Genomic DNA, 21,116 nt, shown 5'->3' on the forward strand with positions numbered 1-21,116 from the left:
TATTGCTGCTCCATGCTCTTTGCCTGATTGTGGAGCCACTGTTGTACCAAAAGCATGGGCAATCAGAGAAGCACAACATACAGCAGACTAAAAAACATGGATAGAATATCAGCATGACATAGGTGCTCCATTTCCTTGGCACCTGTGGAGAAGGGATCCTTTCCTAGTGCACAGTTCCATGATGTAAGCTGTGGCTCATACCAAGTATGCTCTCTGCAGTATTCTAAGGGAATTTGGGGCTTGTGCATCTGTTCACTCTTCTGGCTACAAATTCTATCCTGTTCCAAAGAATACCCTAAGCATTTGTTTAAACACATTGCATGCACCATATAATAGATGATGAGTCTGGCTCAGAAAGGGTACATGATTTGCTCAAGGTTGTAAAGTTAGCAAGCTGAAAAACAAAATTCAAATCCAGGCAGTGAAAAAAAAATCTTTATTCTCAAATGCTACAATAGATGGACTCTTAATTGAGTTTTATTTATCATTTAGTTTTAAATCCAATCATGTTTCTTTTTAGTTTACAATCCAAAGCTTTTTCCATGCTATGTGCCCAAGGAGGTCAATGAAGAAATCAAAATCAATCTGCCTATGCCGTGGCATGATAGCAGAAAATGATATGAATCCAATCATGGCCCTTGAGTATCTAAGTCATTTCAAGGAAAAACATCTCTAGAGCACCATTTTCTCTCAAAGATTGGAGAGAACACACATCTAAGTCAGAATTACAGTTCTCTCACTTGCTGGTCATATAACTTGAGACACCTTACATGATCTTTTAAGACTCAGTATATGCGTGAAATAACAATACTGAGTCCAGAAGAAATTTAAATGATTTATTCTACAACATAGTGACTATAGTTAATAGCAGTGTATTCTATCCTTTAAAATTACCAAGAAAATAAATTTTAAGAGTTCTCACATACATATAAAAAGTTAAATATCCATCATACTCATATGCATGAGAGAATTCATTCATTAATTTGCTTCATGGAGGCATTCCACAATGTATTCTTTTCAAAACAACATATTATACTTGATATATATATATCACTCTCATTTGTCAAATAAAAAATGATATTGTAACTTCCTCATAGGGTGATATAAAGATTAAACATAACTTATGCTATCATATTGTGTTGATTCTAAGACATTATTGATTATAAGTAGTATAGATTATTTTATTCTCAAACCAAGAAAAATATCAGTTAATTATAAGTTGTTATTATAAAACACCAGAATTTCAAAATTGCTAAATGTGGAAAATGTATCTTAAACATTAATAAAATCTGACTACTACATAAACTCCCACTAAATAATATTTGGAATTAGAACTGCTGCTATTATCACTATTATCATCACCATGAAAACTCATAAAGCAAGCATAGAGAAATGGCCCTGGAATAAAATGCCTCAATATAGGGTAAGAAAATGATTCCTTGATGCTTTTTGGTACTTGTAATTCTATTCATTGTTACCTCAATCTCTACAATACCAGGACCTCACACATTAGTCATCTATCATTCCTGTTTTATTTTATTTTCATTTTTAACTATGCAAGCATTAAACCATGATTGATGAAAGAGTTTTCCAGAGGGAATTCCGAAAAGGACAAGAGAGGACATCTACCATTGTTAGAAACAAAACTGAGCGCCTTCCATATCTTGGTACATATGAATGTCATGTTTGAAGTTGTTATATTTCTCCATTATCATACATATAGATGGAGCAAAAATATATGGTACAAAAATATTCACTTTAAAAGTAGGGTATTGATGATGTTAGAGAGATCTTTTATATAAGCTTGCTTGTGTTCAAATTTGGAGATTTAGCATTTTAAATGTGTGATCTTGGGCAAGTCACTCATCTTCTCTGGGCCTCAGTGCTTTTAGCTGTGAAATGGCATAATACACACAGTTGTGTGATTGAATTGTTTAAATAGCATTCCCACATGCAACTTGTCTTCCTGTTTTCCTTGTAGTAATCTCCAGTTACACTTCACTCCTTTGTTCAAGTGTCTCCTTCAGAGGAATTATAGAGAAGCCATGAGTAGTTCTCTGTTTAGGAACTCATGATTTTAATTTTAAAAACTGCTTTACAAAAATATGCTTAATGTTTTCTCCACCACTAGATTATGGGCTCTGTGATGTTAGAAATCATTTGCACCTTTATTTTGTTCCAACTCTCCATGATAGCATGCGTATTAGAATAGGCATGTCACCATTTCTCCAAATTGAATGAATGAATAAATTGGTGGATGAACAAATGAAGTAAAATTCTTAGTTTAACAAGTACGCAAATGGTAACTATAGTAATTTCTCCAACAACTAAAGGCCATTTTTATGAAAATCTTTGGAAATTCTACCTCATCTTCTTGCATGCTGTGCTGCAATGATTTCAGTTGTGTTAAGCCTGTCTGCCTGGGACTTAGCTCTGACTTCAGGGTTCATTTGGACCCATATGGCTGAAGAAAGGTTTCTGAACATATTTGTCACTCTGGGCTGGACTGCCACAATCTATATCTATTTGATTGGACTTTGGCAAAGAGTTTTTTTTAAATTAAGGGATATTCTCCTGCTGTGACTGAGAGCAAGTCAACAGCTGCTATAGAAATTCCAGCACCTACAGATACCTTCCAATTATCCATGAAGCCCAGGTGACAGGAAAGAGCAAGAGTCTTTGCTTGAGGATTTGCCTGGGGAAATGCACAACCATTTTCAAGTGCACTGAACAAGTGGCTTTGCAAGAAATAAATGAGAGTATCTTAATGGAACCACAGTCAGGCAGAGCACTTTCATCATGGTAATCTCTGCCAAGTCCAGTCATTAGTCTCAGGGTGCAAAGAGGCCTGTTTCCACATGGCAAAATATGTGTAGAATGAGCTGGGAAAACATTGCTAGATATTTCTAAGAAATAATGCATCCTATTTCTCTGAATATGGAATGAGCATGCAGAGACTCTTTTTTTATGTTTTTTTTAAAAATTTTTAATTAATTAACTTAATTTTATTTTTTTATTTTTTATTGTAAACAAATGGGGTACAACTTGTTTCTCTGTTTGTACATGAAGTAGAGGCATACCATTTGTGTAATCATACATTTACATAGGGTAATGGTGTTTGATTCATTCTGTTCTTTTTTCCTCCCCCCCACCCCTCCCACTCTTCTTTTCCCTCTATGCAGTCCCTCCTTCTTCCATTCTTGTCCCCCTCCCAGTCCCCATTATGTATCATCATCCGCTTATCAGCAAGATCATTCGTCCTTTGGTTTTTTGAGATTGACTTATCTCACTTAGCATGATATTCTCCATTTTCATCCATTTGCCTGCAAATGCCATGATTTCATTATTCTTTATGGCTGAGTAATATATCATTGTAATTATATACCACAGTTTCTTTATTCATTCATCAATTGAGGGGCATCTAGGTTGGTTCCATAATCTGGCTATTGTGAATTGAGCAGCTGTGAACATTGATGTGGCTGTATCTCTGTAGTATGCTGATTTTAAGTCCTTTGGGTATAGGCCAAGGAGTGGGATAGCTGGGTCAAATGGTTGTTCCATTTCTAGTTTTCTAAGGAATTTCCACAATGCAGAGATTCTTGATCAAGACTTTGATACCAATCTGGTCTGACATGGTGCTTTTAATACCTAGCTTGAATTATAAAGTCAAACTATGGGTTTAATTATCTGTTCCATCACTATTAGATGTGTCCAATGCTAGGTGCAATACCCATGTTATGAGTACTTCTTATAACCATGTAGTGTAACCCCACTTTATTTAGAGATTTCACAGGTAGCGATGCTCACAATGGAATTTTAAGTGAGGTATATCTGATTTGAAAGACTATATTCTTGTTCTGTCTGCTATACAATGATATTTTGTCAAATAGCACTATTAACTAAAGCACTTAAGTGTCACACATTACAAGCAAAATGGAAGAGAGATTTGTGACAGAGCTTTTACCGTCTAAATCCACAGTGTTTGGATTTTTAAAATAAGTGATCGAGTGCCCTAGGGACTGGAATCAGAGGCTAAGCCCTAATAAATAACCTTTATTTCTCCAGTGCCTATCTCCATGTGTGGTAGATCATGAGGATTGAGTATATGCTGTTAAAATGTTGTTGTTAGTGAAGGAAATGAGAAATTAGAAAGAAGAAGAAACTGGATGGGAAAATGGCCACCGGTCTTGATATCTTTTTTTGTGGCTATATTGGTGTATTTTCCAAGTCACTAGATATTTTGCTTGTCTCCCTTCATGTGCACTGTTTTCTCAACATCACAGATGTGAACACACTTCCCAGGTGTTACATGCTGACTGACACATGATTGATGCTGCAAGTAAAAGGATTCTGCTAGGTTGTTACACTTTTCTTTACTTTTTTTTTATTATTATTTTTATTTAGTTTTTAATTTTTTACAGATGCATTTTGATTCATTGTACACAAATGGGGTACATAATTTCATTTCTAATAGTTGTACACAATGCAGATTCATACCATTCATATAATCATACATGTACATAGGGCAATGATGTCTGTCTCATCCCACCATTTTTCATACCCCCCTCCCTCTCATTTTCTTCTACATATGCTAAAGTTCCCCCATTATTCTCTCATTCCCCACCCCCAACCCAATTATATATCATCCTCCACTTATCAGGGAAAACAGTCTTTGGTTTTTTGGGCTTGGCTTATTTCACTTAGCATGGTTTCTACAATTCCATCAATTTATTTGCAAATCCCTTAATATTATTTTTCTTTATGGCTGAATAGTATTCCATTGTGTATATATACCAGAGTTTCTTTATCCATTCATCTGTTGAAGGGCATCTAGGTTGGTTCCACAATCTAGCTATTGTGAACTGAGCTGCTATAATACTTTTCTTAATTCAACGTAAGACTGGTTTTTTGACAGCTGTCGTCATGTTTACCAGGTCAACTTTAAACTTATTGTTAACTGAAACCTGAGAATGTTTTCACTGAAACTCCAACATCCTGCACAAGTAGAATTGATTTCTTTTAATTAAAACTCAGAATGTGACAGCTAGATTCTGTTGAGCTATTCAAAGATAGATGGTTTCTCAAAAATGGTTGAATTTTAAGAATTGTTTAGTTGATGATAGTGGGAGGTTGAACTTAAATGCAGAAAGAAAGTTCTTGTCTGGCAGAGAGTACCTCCTGGGATGGACAAAGAGTTCTGTAAGTAGCTTTAGGTCCAGAGGAAGGCAGATTGCTTGCAGGAACACCCTGCAGGAGAAGTGGAAGAAAATATGTAGAGAAAATATGTGCTGCTGTGAAAAATAGCTTTAAGGCCTGGTGAAGGCTGAGAAGAAATGAACTTTGGAGGAACTTGGAGTCTCTACATTATCCTATCTCCTTGAATTCCATTTGAGAGTATTTCCTATACTGTACCCAGAAACACCATACAGTGCCTACAGCAAGAGCTTTTCTGTGTCCAGTAAATTGGAATATCTGCTTCCACCAGTTAAAATAAGGATAAACTACCTTGAACAATGCAAGCATGGTTCAAAGGCAGCATTTCTTCTATAAGTCCCATATATTGAGAATGATTCATAATTACAGTGGACGCTAGAAATAGGAATCCCATTGTGGTACTACAGAGTATTTGAACATTCAATTATTGCCTTTTGCATACTATGCCTAGTAAGTCTCAGCAGTTAATAGCTAACATAAAAAGCATAAAACCACTTGTCATATTTTTAAAATATTCCATTTCTTTCTGACTGCTTTATAGTTTTCTACTCTAAAAGCCAAGATTTACCCTCGCTATCCTTTCATTCCCCTTCTTTTCATCCATTCTAAAGAACTAATTTTCTTAGTGCCCTGAATCATTCAGCCTGATTTTCTTTCTGGAGGGAGTTTAACAAAGTATTTGTTTCATAGCCTTAAGATTTGGGTAGAGACACTGTGATAAGTGGATTAAAAGTAGGAGCCCAACTTAAAATGTGTTTAAAAGGAATGATTATTAAGCCCATCTGGCTGCAGTTATCACAAGCTGAAGCTGTTCTTGCTTTCAACTGCTTGGAATATTATTACTGAAAAAATTATAATAAAAACAAAGTATTTAGTGATTTCAGAAAGATTAAAGGAAATAGGGTTCCTACCATGCTGCCATTAACAGGTCTTCTGAGAATAAAATACTTTTATTAAAGCTGCCCTAGGAAACACAAAGGATTAAGGGATTTGGACCTGTTGGTCTCTGGGACAGGACAAGGGGAGTAGGATACTGATGCACTCACAAACTGCGACCCTGCAGGGGCTGCACAGGGCTTGGCATTGACTGATTATAGTGCTGCTCTTAAGGGTTATAGACTTTCCCCTCTGCTTCAAGGAGTCTACAATTCTCATTCCCAAGATAAGCAAAATATCTAGGGATACATATTGGAAACCATCCATAACTTACTCTTTTAACCAAAAAAAAAAAAAAAAAAAAAACCAAAAAAACAGTGTGTGTATTACTTTCTTCTTTCATGGTTCTATGCTTTTCCAGGACCCCTATGCAACCACAGCAACCTTCTGGAATCATGTGTCACCGAGTGGGTTTTCAACTCTGCTTTCCCTTAAATAGATCTCTGGAACTAAGATCTCAGGAAACTGAAAACTGGCCCAGATAAATCACTGGGTGGGTCTTTATCTGTGATGGAGAAAGTAGATTTACACCTTATCATTGCCTTATTCAAGAGTATGACTGGACAACTGTAACATCAAGAGGACCTTGAGGCTGAATCCTGGGGTATCTGCACTATTCTAGCTAGAACGCCGCAGCTACAATTGAGCAACAGCTGGAAGGAGTAAGGTGTGGGGAAGAAGGCTGGTCCTCATCTGGTAATTGGAGAGGGGCTGTTTCTTGGTCCAGTTGGGGGGTTGTTCTCAGATCAAAGGACCTCCTGAGAATATTCAAAGGACAGGAGAAGAGCAGTAATGTTATACTTACACATGAGCTGTTCTTTCTGTATCTATGAGATTTTGAACATTGATGTCTACATTCCAGCATACATTTTTCACTACTAAACCCATAACTATAGAAGAGAAAGTTAAAAAGAGTAAGCTCCATAAATTACAAAGAATGAATACTACATACAAATAAGGGAAAACTTTTCTCTACTATATCTCAGATTAGATCCAAAAGGAATGAATTTGCAAGTACACAAAGAAGTTTGGGTTAGATTTGGGAAATCAAGTGTCTTTTCTGGAATGGTTACATGAAAAAAAATGTCAGGGGTTTTGGAATCTCTGGTAAAATGCCTATTCCTTGCCATTTATACTCCTCATTTTTCCACTTGAACTTTCTTTGAAGGCAGTTTGAGCTAAAAAGGTGACTTGTTTTTTTTGAAACTAAAGAATTAGACTTTGGTCAAGAAGAAAGAACTCCAGTTGGTTTATTCTTGAATTTACAGGTGATTAGAGAAAGCCATTTTATTTCTGCACTTTTTAAAACTCTTTCGTGATCTCTTTGCACATACTGCCTCTGCCTAACAGGTGAATAAGGTAAAACTGCCATCAGGTCCACATTCTGTGGGAACTTCCCTTTTACTCTAATTAACTGAGGATTCACCAGTGGCTTTAGTGACTTGCTAGCAGCAGGTCACAAGTGAGATTGAGTGGCAAGATTGTAAAGATGAAGATGAGGACCTGGCTGTCAAAGGGATCATGATTTTTTAAAAATTAATTGAAAACTTTTAGGGGAAGGGACAATGCTCAAATCAAGGAAGAGTGATTTCGCTTTCATGGTAAAGGAAGAGGGGATATCAATAATTTTAGGGTCCAGTTCTAGAAATAAGATCTTACTACCAATCACTCCAAGGACACGTAGTAGGAGTTGCTTTATCACCAAGTACTTCATTATTGTGTTATCCTATTTTTAAGTGAGAATAAAATGTTAAGAAACAAACAAGGGAAACTTCCTGGTATCCTTGAGGATATGCCTGTATGCTGAAACTATTTTAGTTTAATTAAATTTAATTTGGTCACATTCTTCATTCACATTCTCAACTTATACATGAATACTAGAAATGAGACAATTTAGCATTCTTTATATTCTTAAAATTTTTAATTTTAAGCTTATTTTTTAAAAAGTCTTCTTATATCCTGCTCCCTTTTTCTGTGAGAGAACTTCATTATTAGGAGAGCTACTTACACAAATTTAAAAGTCACAAATCAGGATGACAACTAACAAAGGTATTAATTTTCTCTTTATTTGACAGAATTTCATTAGGTCAAATGCACAGGTAACACCTCCTCTTAGTTTATTTCCTAAGGTCGTATCTGGGAGATGTTGTGTCAGTCTGACCTGATTCATTTAAGCAACTCACAGGCAGGAACAATTTCTTGAGGTATTGGCTTCCTGCCTGATTCCCAAAGGGCTTGTGGAATCAGTATGCTCTAAAGTTGTTATGAAGGGGAGGTGCCGCTTGTCATTCCTTGTTTCTAGGTTGTAGGCCTTCATGCTCATTCCCTCACTCACTCTCTTACTTCCTTTCCTTCCTTCTTTCCTCTCAAAGAAATGCAGATAATTGGATACTCACTAAATAAGAAAATATAGAATGAGTTCAGTATTGCTCATCTTCTATCTCCTGGGAACTACTGGAATGGAATAAGAGGAAACCAAACAGAGATTGACTCCCCTTCCTCTCCATCTTTCAGTCCAGATACACCAATCTTTTCAATTCAGTCCATATCTGATACCTTTTCCAAATCTGCATATAGAAAATGTAGAGAAAATCTAGTTCTCAAACCTTCAACTCCACATTAGACTTCATCCTGTGACTCACGCCCTTTATCCATTACTAGAACAATTGATTTCACCCTGAGGACCAATCTGAGGGCACATTTAAGGTGTTGCCAAGTACAGACAATCTTACATTAAAGCACTCATTGCAAGGGGCTGCATTCTTTCTATTAAGTTTCTCTCCTTCCTTGCATATCATGAACTACTTGATGGAAGGGGACATGCCTTATGTATATTTGTATGTGCAGTCACTAACAGAGTATCTAAACACGTAAACATGGTGGGTTCTTGTTACTTCTAAATAGATATTAAATGTATGGACAATTGCATGGACTGATGGATGGAAGGGCAGATGGATAGATGGACAGATGGAAGGAAGGGCAGGAAGGGTGGGTGTCTGACTTCTCACTGCCCCAAACCTTAATATTGCAGAGAGAGAGAGAAAGAGAGAGAGAGAAAGGGGGGGGGGAGAAGGTGAGAAGGTATAGAAGGTATTCTGGGGCTCTATGTCCCATCGGTTAGAGTTCATGCTCTAAAACATGCCTCAAGATTCTGGATTTTAATTTTTTTTTCCCAGTCAGGATTCTCTATCCATACTGCCTAAAATAACTGGGGTTGGAAATCATCTTTGCTTTGTATTTTTCTATTTTTCCTTGGTTTTGCTCTTTTGTCTATTTGGACTCCATCTAATTAAGTCACACTTCAGTTTCTCTCTGTCCCTATCCCAAAAAAGTAAGAAAATACCATCATCCTAGGAAATGCTGTACTAGACCACATTATTGATTCATTGTCTTTCAAAGTCTCCAATGTGAGTAATGCTTCTATCTATCCATCTATTTATCTACTTATTCATCTTTTTCCATGCCATTTTAAGTGAATGTTATATTCTAGATGCACCATGTATATTTGTGTGCTTAGGATACAAATATCATATATAAACTAAGTGCCTGATGTTAATATAAGTTTAGTATCTACTAGAAGTAGGCATGTAAATCAGTAAGTGTAATAATGTATATTACAATTTGGGTATTAAGATGGAAGTCTGTACAGAGCATGCAGGAAGAGGAGAAGAAAGAATAGTTAATACTGCCTAATGGGAAGGCAGGGAAGCTTTCACTGAGCTAATGAGGAACTGCAAGAGAATCATTATGATTGGAGACTAGAATTCTGGAGAAAGGAAATGAGCTGAGTCTGCTACTAGGTCCACATCACAGCTTGATCTTTCTTCAGTCCTCTCCTGCTTTTTTCTCCTTCTTTTAATCAGTGTTGACCTCAAAGGCTTTTCCTAATAAATATCTTGGATGCTCAACTCCATCACAGAGTCTGCTTCACTGAGAAGACAACTCCCACCTAGGGAGGCTTTCTGTAGGCAATAATGATAAACAAAACTGGAGAGTAACATGATGACAACTGTGCACTAGGAAGATCAATTTAGTAATAATTTGGAGATGATATTTAATAGATCAGTTATTAGGTTATTGCCGTAGTCTCTGTAGGAGTTGATAAGTGCCTGAGAAGTTAGAAAAAATAAATGGAGAGAAAGGGAAAGAAGGAGGTACAATAGGGAGAGACAGATCATAGATCAAGTAGGGAAAAGACATTGGAAAAAAGTTAGGGTCACTGAGATAGAGACCTCACAAAAAGTGAAATCTAGATGGACCATGTTAGGAGTGAATGTTTGTAGGATGTCTGCATGAAATGACCAGCACACACAGGTAGGTCTGGATCTCAGCAGGTCAGTCTGGGCTGGGAAAGGAAACATGGCCTTCCTCATCCTATGAGTGGAGAAAAATGGAGAGAAAGAGGAGAGCCCATTCAGGGAGATTATTTAGTGAGAAGAAAAGACAGCTGTGGACACTGGCAGAAGAGAAGTCAATGAAAGGGATTGAGGAGGAATTCTCAGAAGTATAGGAGAAGAACAACAGAAATTTGCAGAATGGTGTTAGTGGCCAAATAAGAAAAGGACTGAAAAGTTACTTATATTTGACATAGGAAATTAACCATTTATTCATCATTTATTTTTTCAAGGTAAAGAATATTTAAGACAGAATAATGCTAGTTGCTACTTCACAGCAACTGCAGTCTGCTAAGGGGAAAATACACATAAACAGACACTTTCTATGCAGTCTGATAAGAACTTTGATGAAAGTGCTCACACAATGCTAAGGGAAATCTGGGTTAGGAATAGGGTTTGGGGGTACTGCTGAACCAACCTAGTTTTCTTAGAATGAACTGGTAGATGAAAAAGACCTTGGGAGATGAATAGGCTTTTACCAGGAGAAAAGATAAGAAGCATTCAGGGAAGTATCAGAGTTAGGAAAAGGCCTAATTCAAAATCAATGGCTCATTATTTCCTTTGAAAGAATGGCATTGAGTATTTAAAGCACATTCTAAAGTTTCAGCAAACTAGACAACTTTCTGCAGCTTCTGTTCATTCTTCACTGCAGGATAACCTTCAGTACCATTTTCTCTAAACTCAAATCACACACGTCATGTCTCATCCAGAAAGGTCCAAGGAGTAAAGGAGTCCTCAGAGTTCATTGACTGAAGTTGCTTCTTGCTCTAGGGCCTAATAAAAAAAAAAAATCTGTTTCTAACAAATGTAGCCTTTATTTTTCTATAGCCCAGGAACTAAAAATTTGAGCTTAGAAAATAGTGCTTCTTCCCAAATCATATTTTTAATGCTACTTGCTAACTTTCTTCAAAAAAGAAACAGCATTTTATTTCTAAGTTTGTAGTCATGCCTTTTGCTTTCATATATACGATTTTACTATCATATATATATAGGGAAGATATTATGGCATAAATATAGGGAAAAAAATAAAAAACCCCTGCAGTTCCAGAACCCAGAAATTAGTAATTTTAACAATTTGAAGATTTTTTTCATCATATATCTTAAGGGTATATTCCTTCATAGTGAATAAACAAGGAGAGTTAATAGGTCCTATTTAAGTCTTTTCAAATGTAAAGATCACTCCATGAAAATGAAAATGTAAACAATCCAGTGAAGCTTTGGTCTCAAAGCAGAGGGAAAATGGAAATGGGGGAAGACACAAATGGAGATTACAGGAAAGTTCAAACTCAAAGGCTAAAGGGGCACAGCCAGTTAGAAGGCCTCAGGTCCAGCCAGTAGCCTGGGTACTTTTCTACTACCTGTTTAACATGGATTTTTGACCAAGAGCCTTGTTACTTTTTCAATACCCACTTAACATGGACTTTGACAAATAGGCTTGGCACTTTTTTGGCTATCATACTTGTGTAGTACAAATTTTGATCCATGCCCCTACTCAGAAGCTATATAAGCCCCTAGACCAGTACATTTAAGTGGGAAACTGCTATCAGGTCCCTTCTCAGCTACTGAGAGCTCTACTTCTTTTTATCACTTCAAATAAAACATCTCCTTTCCCTCTTGCCTGCCATTGCTGTCTGTGGATTTCATTCTTTGAATTAGCAAGATAAGAACCTGGAAAAAAATGACTATGAGCTGCCAGGATCTGGACACTGGAGGGTATAGTCTGCCATTAAGAGCTGAAACAGGAGCCCCTCGCCCTCCCCCCACTGCAGACAGACAACAAGGACCCCGCACCCATCCTCGCTGGGGCTCCCCAGCTTCTTTGGAGGCTGGTGCAGGCATTTTGAATTATTCCTGAGGGTGTGGCAACCATCATTGGAAGGGCAACTCCCTTCCTGAGACACCTACAGGAGACTGGAGGTCCTTTGACAGGTACCTCTATTTACTCACTTACATCCTACACCCTTCCCCATCCTCTTCATTTACAATTAGAAATACTGTAAATAGTAATCAAACTTATCCTGTTTATTACAATAATGTTAGTCTTTATAGGGCTGTCTGTTTCAGGTCTGCATTTTCTCTGTATTGGATGCTGCCATTGTTGATCTCCCCTTCAGAGGAGAGGTACTGGAAAACTGCAGGGTCACAATAAACCTGCAGAGGGGAAACTTCAGTACCTCAGATCTTCACTGCTAGAGGGGAATATACAGAAACAATATGAAAGAACAGGAAAAGAAAGTTTCCCTAACAAACCAAGATGTTATTTTGATAGAATCCAATAACAGCATGGCAGTAGAAATGACAGACAAAGAGTTTAGAGTCTGCATAATTAAAATGATCCATGAAGCAAAAGATGAGATAGGAAAGCAAATGCAGCAATGCATGTTCACTCCAATAAACAGTTAAAAGAGCAAACACAGGAAAAAAAGAACACTTCAATAAAGAGATAGAGATTCTGAAAAAAAAAAAAAAACAAACAGAAATACTTGAAATGAAAGAAACAATAAACCAAATTAAAAACTCAATAGAAAGCATCACTAACAAAATAGATCTCATGGAAGACAGAATCTCAGACAATGAAGACAAAATATTTAATCTTGAAAATAAAGTTGAACAAACTGAGAAGATGTTAAGAAATCATGACTGGAACCTCCAAGAATTATGGGATATCATGAAAAGACCAAATTTAAGGATTATTGGGATGGAGGAAGACACAGAGATACAAACCAAAGGAATGAACAACATATGAACCAAAGAAATAATATCAGAAAATTTCCCAAACCTGAAAAGTGAAATGGAAAATCAAATACAAAAGGCTTACAGAACACCAAATGCACAAAATTGAAACAGATCCACAAAAAGGCACATTATAATGAAAATACCTCACATACAACATAAAGATAGGATGTTTAAAGGCTGTGAGAGAAAAGTGTCAGATTACATATAAGTGGAAACCAATACGGATATCAGCAGATTTCTCAGACCAGACCCTAAAAGCAAAAAGGGACTGGAAACAATATATTTCAAGCTCTGAAAGAACACGGATGCCAACCATGAATCCTATATCCAGCAAAACTAACCTTCAGATTTGATGGTGAAATAAAATCTTTCCATGATAAACAAAAGTTAAAAGAATTTACAAATAGAAAACCTGCACTACAGAACATTCTCAGCAAAATATTTCATGAGGAGGAAGTGAAAAACAATACAAGTCAGCAAAAGGAGGAACTACTCTAAAGGAAAAACCAATCAAAGTAGAAACCAAATCAAGTTAAAAAACAAAAATAAACCAAAAAGACCAGGAATACAAATCATATCACAATAATAACCATGAATGTTAACGGTCTAAACTCAATAATCAAAAGACAGACTGGCAGATTGAATTAAAAAAAAAAGACAATGTGCTGCCTTCAAGAGACTCATCTCATAGAAAAAAGGCATCCACAGACTAAAAGTGAAAGGATGGGAAAAAACATACCATGCACATGGACCCAGTAAAAAAGCAGGGATCTCCATTCTCATATCAAATAAAGTGGACTTCAAACCTAAGTTAGTCAGAAGCAATAAAAAAGGACATTTCATACTGCTTCAGGGAAGCTTAAATCAGCAAGACATAACAATTTTAGATATTTATGCCCCAAACAAAGGAGTATTTATGTACATCAAACAAACCCTTCTCAAATTTAAGAATCAAATAGACCAAAACACAAAAATAGTGGGGAATTTTAACACACCACTTTCACCACTGGATAGATCCTCCAAACAAAACTTAACAAAAAGAATCTATTGAACTAAATAATACAATCAATGATATAGACTTACTGGACATTTACAGAGTATTTCATCCATCATTGAGTGAATATACTTTCTTCTGAGCAGCTCATGGATCTTTTCCAAAATAGACCATATGCTATGTAACAAAGAAGCCATTAGTAAATACAAAAAAATAGAGATACTACCTTGTATCCTATCAGACCATAATGGAATACAATTAGAAATCAATGATAAAATAAAAACAAAAACTACTCCCACACCTGGAGACTAAATAATATGCTATTGAATGATGCAATGATAACAGAAGACATCAGGGAAGAAATTAAAAACTTCTTAGAGGTAAATGAGAGAAATGACAAAACATATCAAAATCTCTGGGGCACTCTGAAAGTAGTAGTAAGAGGAAAGTTCATTGCATTGAGCTCATACATTAAAAAATAAAAAGTCAACAAGTAAATGACTTAATATTACATCTCAAAGCCCTAGAAAAAGAACAGTTCAACACCCCAAATACTAGAAGACAGGAAATACTTGAAATCAGAGCTGAAATCAATGAAATTGAAACAAGAGAAACAATTAAAAAAATTGACAAAACAAAAAGAGTTGAAACATGCCACACCTTTGTGGTGGAGAAGAATCTGGCCTAGCCAGCTGCAACCCTTGGAACAGACACTGGCAGGCGTCTAATGCTGTGATTAGCTGCTAACATATAAAGGGGATTTCTGGGCTGCAGAGGCCTGCAACCTAATCAGAACTCACACACCAGCAGAAGCAGAGAATCTAGTTTCATCTCAAACTCTGGTTTCAATATTGAAATTGTACATACAGTTTGTATTTTACTTTTTTCTTTATAGAAATGCTCTCTATGATATGATCTTCTCACTTCTGAATGATCAACTTTATTTTTCCATTAAGTGATACCCCTCCATGTCAGTATTCATCTTTTACCTTTCCTTACAAAACTTTTTTAAAAGCCCATCCTTCCCAGTATGTTTGAAGTTTGTGATCTTGTGCCCTACTCTGTATTTTTCACTGGTTCTTTCCATAGACCCTAGAGATTTTACACCTTCTCGTAGTACATATGTTTGTTGGTGAGGTGGTCTTGGACAAGCTCCATGTCTTTTTCATTTTCTCCCCCATAAATTAGCCTGACAAATGCTGGACTTGTATTATTTACCTGTTGACTTAATAATGACTCTAGTGACATAAACTATATCTTCCTTTATAAGCCTAAGTGGCAGGCCTTGTTCCAGGATTTTACCCATTTTATTGCTTTTAAACATCACAGTCTTCAGTTTTGTAGATAAGCATTATTATCCCTTTTTTCAGATGAGGAACCCAATGTTTAATTTAGACTCTAAGTTATAGACATTTTTAATTAAGGAGAGTTACCTCAACTGGTGATTAACTTCAGTGAGACCACAAACTTACTTTCCTCACATAATTAGAAGGTCAATGCCAGTTTCCACGGGAGCTATAAAACTGAACAAAATATGAAGGTTGTCTTCAAAAAGTGAGCAACAGGACAGGTGAAAAAGGTATAACTGTATGATGATGGTTAAGTAGGGCAGAAAAGAGAATTTTCTCCTGTATGGGGAGGTCAATTTTATCACTGGCATCATTCAAAATTACTAGAATATAGTAATAATAAAAAAAGTAGATAGTCTTTAGTTGATTTGTTAGCTTTAAATTATCTGCAGGTAATACATCTAATAATTGTGTGTACCTATGCAGATGGCTCTGATACCTTAGTATGCTCCATATACATCAAAATATTATTGATGATAGTCATATTTGGCAAGTATCAAGAAAGTACAGTGAGAGTGAATAACATCTCATATTTTAATCAAACATCACAATTTACATTTTTTGTTCCACTGTTTGAACATTTTATCTTTGGGCCAAAGATAATGAGAAGAAGCTGGTGCTGCAAAGAGGGCACAGCAGTAGGCAATTTTAGGATTAATTTAGGATAGTGACTTTTACAATCAGATAACCAGAAATAGGCACACATCCTGGGGCAGTGTCCTGATTATCTCTCAGCTGCACCCTCTTGTAGGCATTCAGGGCTCTCCAATAACATGTCATTATATATTTGAATTTTGTCCTCAAATACCCTGACCATATTTAATCCAGAGTAATAATAAGAACAATAGATATAATTTATTAACTATTCACTTTAAGATAGACATTAATTTGTGTAGATTATCTGACTTAAACTAAAAGAAAACCTCTGGGAAATTAAAATAATTTCTACATAATAATTACTAAGTAGCAGGCAAACCCATTTACTGCTCAAATCTTTGTATCTGAACTTTAGGCATTTAATGTCCACATCTTTGTTCTTTCCATTTTGCCAGACCTCTTCTTACTCCTGAAATCTTCCTTGGGGTGAGCATTATTCTTGTTGAACATCTATTATCATTTATTCAACTAAAAGCAACTGATTTTTCTACCCAGTAACTGTATCTTTACCATTAGATGCATTTACAGTGAGTCTGTCAATCAAAATTCATCATCTCCCACACCCTGTCCCCATTTTGACATAGAGGTGGCCAAAATGAGGTCAATCAATAGCTCTGAATTTAGATTTTATAAACTTTGAGAATAATAGTATGGGATCTAGTCACTGACAGAATTTATTAATCTCTGTAATGAAGCTATAAGGAGGCTCTTCTTAAGTTTCTGCATTCTAAATCTCTGAGTTGTTTTTCTTCTGGTCTTTCCTGAACCTTGTTTTTCAGATTTTTATTGAAACTCAGTGACCTTTACAAATATTTATAATAAATTAATTTCTGGCATAAATTAACCAGAGTTAATTGTTGGATATCTGTTGCCTATAATCAAAACATGAACAATATAGCTCAGTGGTAGAAACCTTGAGTAGAATATGTGAGGCCTTGCGTTCAATTCCTAGCACAAAAAAAAAAACAAAAACAAAAACAAAAACAAAAACAAAACAAAAGTGGTAACCAACATGGTCATGTTCTATGTTTTGTTTATTTAAGGCAAAATAAATACACCTCAACAACATAAAAGCAATATATGACAAATCCAAAGCCAACATCATACTAAGTGGAAGAAAACCAAAAGTTTTTCTTCTAAAATCAGGAATAAGTCAAGAATGTTCACTCTCACCATTCTTATGCAAAATACAGTTCTTGAAAGTCTAGTCAGAGCAATCAGGTAAGAAAGGGAAATTAAAGGCATGTAAATAGGGAAAAAAAATAAAAAGAAATCAAATTATCTCTGCTGATGACATGACTCTTCACTTAGAAGACCCAGAAAACTCTACCGGAAGACTTCTAGAGCTGATGAACAAATTCAGGAAAGTAGCATGATATAAGATTAACATACAAAAATTAGAAACTTTCCTATACATTGAAAACGAATTTGCTGGGATAGAAATTAGGAAACAAATCTATTTATAACAGCCTCAAAAAAAAAAAAAAAAAAAGAATAAGAAGAAGAAAAAAGTTGTAAATGAATGTAACCAAGGAGGTAAATGATCTCTACAATGAAAACTATAGAATATTGAAAAAAGAAATTGAAGAAGAGTTTAGAAGATGGAAAGACCTTTCATGTTTTTGGAAAGGAAAAATTAATATTGTCAAAAGGACCATATTACCAAAAGTAATCTACAGATTTAATGTTATCTCCATCAAAATACCAACAACATTCACAAAAATGGATGAAAAAGTCCTAAAATTCATATGGAAAAATCAAAGACCCAGAATAGCCAAAGCAATACTGAGCAAGAAGAACGACAGTAGAGCCTGCCCTGCTACCTCTGCGCATCACTTCCACCCTTCCACCTCCCCAAGCTGACCTCCCATGCCCCACAGGCTCCATCTATGAATGTGGGGCTCTCCTGGGAAACTGCAGCCAGTGCCATAGCCCCTTCAAAGTGGTAGCCTCCACCGTGGGACACCAGACAGGGCCTGGAGGCAGCAATCTACCATAACACTGCCTACCACAGTGCTGTAACTCTGAACAGACTTCCCAACACCACCACATGACCTGCCTTTGATGCCCCATCTCTGAAAGTGACTGCCTTCATTTTGAGTTACCTCCACTGCAACCATCATCATCTTTAGTTGGGGCAGTTTCCATCTCGAGACTTTGGCCCAGGCCTGGAAGTCCAACACCAAAGTACTTAACAGATTTGTTGCTGCCACTGCCACTGCTGCCACTCACCAGGGATGCAGCTGCTTCCATTTTGGGGCAATAGACAGGACCTGGAAGACCATCACCAAGGTCTCTGCTGGCTTGGTTACACTTGAGGTCTCCGTGCTAGGTGTGCTAATAACCACCACCTTGCCGCACAGGTAGGAGAAAGCCTTGCAAGGGTTTGGTAGGTTGGAAGAAGGTGTGAGGGCATCTTGAAATTGGCTCACCCAGCCAATCAACCCAGTATCTGCCAGGTTCCCAGGGCCAACTTGGGTGGCACTTGCTATGACCCAGCACCAGCCCAGTCCCTGACTCCCTCCCTGATCTCTGATGCACTGACAACCTGGTTGCATAGGTTTGGCAATCAATAGGGCCCTCTAGCTTCCTGATCCAGTGTCCCAACACCAACCAGGCCCAGGACTTGCAACTACGTGACCAACCTGGAGCTCTCAATGTCTGGTCCTGATCTGCCCAATACAGAATAGCTTTCCTTGACAGGCACACAGGTCCCGGAACCTAGCCCTCAGGACCTCTGGGGAGAGAGGTTCCTGATAGGGAAGTTGAAAAGGTCAGAACCAGACAGATAACAGTTTAAAGACTAAATTAGAGACCTGGAATTGTGGAGTCCACCAGCTATGTAAGGGGCTAAGATCAGGTTCCTACATCACATGAATGGACTCCAAAGGAGATTATTGTGGTGCAGTCTTCCACTGGGACTGGCAATTGCTGTACCCCACCTCCATGAGTTCTGTCTCCCAAACTAACTCTCCCTCCCTAGTAACCTTTACTATCCTGAGGGTGGAAATACCAGCAAACTCCAGACAACCCCACCTATCAGATGAGAAGGAAATCAGAAAAGATATTGAACTCCAACAGAAACAATTGTTCAATTTTCCTTTGAGATTTTTTTTTCTTTCTTTTCCCACATTCATATCTCCAACATTTTTGAAACAAAGTACTTTTCATGCATCAGGCTACTGAGGACTATGGTGTCTGAATAGTATATTACAGTTTTGTTGTATATTCTTTATTTTCACATTTATTTGTCTTTTTCTTTTTCTTTTTAATTTAATTTTTTTATTCTCTATATCTGTTTTCCCAGAGTCTCTTTCTCTTTTCTCCTGCTAACAGCCAACTTCTTTTGATTCCTCTTTCACTCTTCCTATGAGCTAATACCTCTATATTCTCACCTCTTACTTCACAGACATCACATCCTACCCCACCCCCAGTTGTCTCTTTGTCCACCATTGGAAACTGTAGACCCTTTGCAAACCTACTGTTTATATTGTAGATAATAATCAAACACATCATTTCTGTTTATTGCAACAAAACTGTAAATGTCTTAGTAGGAGCTATTTGGTTTAAGAACTCATATTGTTTGCACTGAATGCTGTTAAGATTGATCTACCTCCTGAAGGCAAGGGATTGGAAACCTGCAGGGACTCTAAGTCTATAGGGTAGAAGATATAACATCTCAGATCTGCACTGCTAGAGGGGGAGACACATGAACAACATGAAAATACAAGGGAAGAAAGCATCCCAAACAAAACAAGATGCTACAAAAATAGAATCCATTGACAGCACAGTAAAAGAAATGACAGAGGAATTCAGAATGTACATAGCTAAAATGATCTGTGAGGTAAAGGATGATATAAGAGAGCAAATGCAGGCAGCAAAAGATCACTTCAATAAAGAAATACAGATTCTGAAAAAAAAAAAAAAGCCAACAGAAATCCTTGAAATGAAGGAAACAAGAAACCAAATTAAAAATTCAATAGAAAGCATCTCCAACAGAGAGAATCACTTGAAAGACATGACCTTAGGCATAAAGACAAAATATATAATCTTGAAATTAAAAAGTTGACCACACAGTGAAATGGTAAAAAACCATGAATTCTGAGAAAATGTGAAAAGGCCAAATTTAAGATTTATCAGGCTAGAGGAAGGCACAGAGATATAAACCAAAGGAATACAAAAACTTTTCAATGAATCAATATCAGAAAATTTCCCAAACCTGAAGAATGAAATGCAAAATCAAATACAAAAGGCTTCCAGGACATCAAATGTAAAATATTACAACAGATCCACACCAAGGCACATTATAATGAAAATGCCTAGCATACAAAATAAAGATAGAATTTTAAAGGCAGCAAGAGAAATGTATCAGATTACATATAGGGATACCAATTTGGATCTCAGCAGATTTCTCAACCCAGACTATCAAAGCTGGGAGGTCCTGGAACATCAAATACCAAGCTCTGAAAGAAAGAGGATGCCAACCAGAATCATATCCAGCAAAACTAAGCTTCAGATTTGATGACAAACATTAAAACCTTCCCTCATAAACAAAAGTTAAAAGAATTACAACTAGAAAGGCTGTACTATATAATATTCTCAGCAAAATATTCCATGAGGAGGAAATGAAAAACAACAATGAAAGCTAGCAAAGGGAGAAACTACACTAAAGGAAAACCCAATCAAAGGAGAAACCAAGTAAAGTTAAAAGTCAAAAATAAATCAAAATGACTAAGAATACAAATCATATCTTAGTAATAACCCTGAATGTTAATGCCCTAAACTTATCAATGAAAAGACATAGACTGGATGATTGGATTTAAAAAATAGACCCAA

General features: G+C 36.6%; 1 pseudogene; it reads right to left on the reverse strand.

Annotated features, from left to right (window-relative positions):
* The window catches only part of LOC124959616 (calcium/calmodulin-dependent protein kinase type II subunit gamma-like), an 83,083-nt pseudogene extending 64,550 nt beyond the window's left edge, over window positions 1-18,533 (reverse strand).
* Window positions 18,534-21,116: the final 2,583 nt, after the last annotated feature.

This window comes from Sciurus carolinensis, chromosome 11, assembly GCF_902686445.1.
Source record: "Sciurus carolinensis chromosome 11, mSciCar1.2, whole genome shotgun sequence".
In the NCBI taxonomy this organism is placed as follows: Eukaryota; Metazoa; Chordata; class Mammalia; order Rodentia; family Sciuridae; genus Sciurus; species Sciurus carolinensis.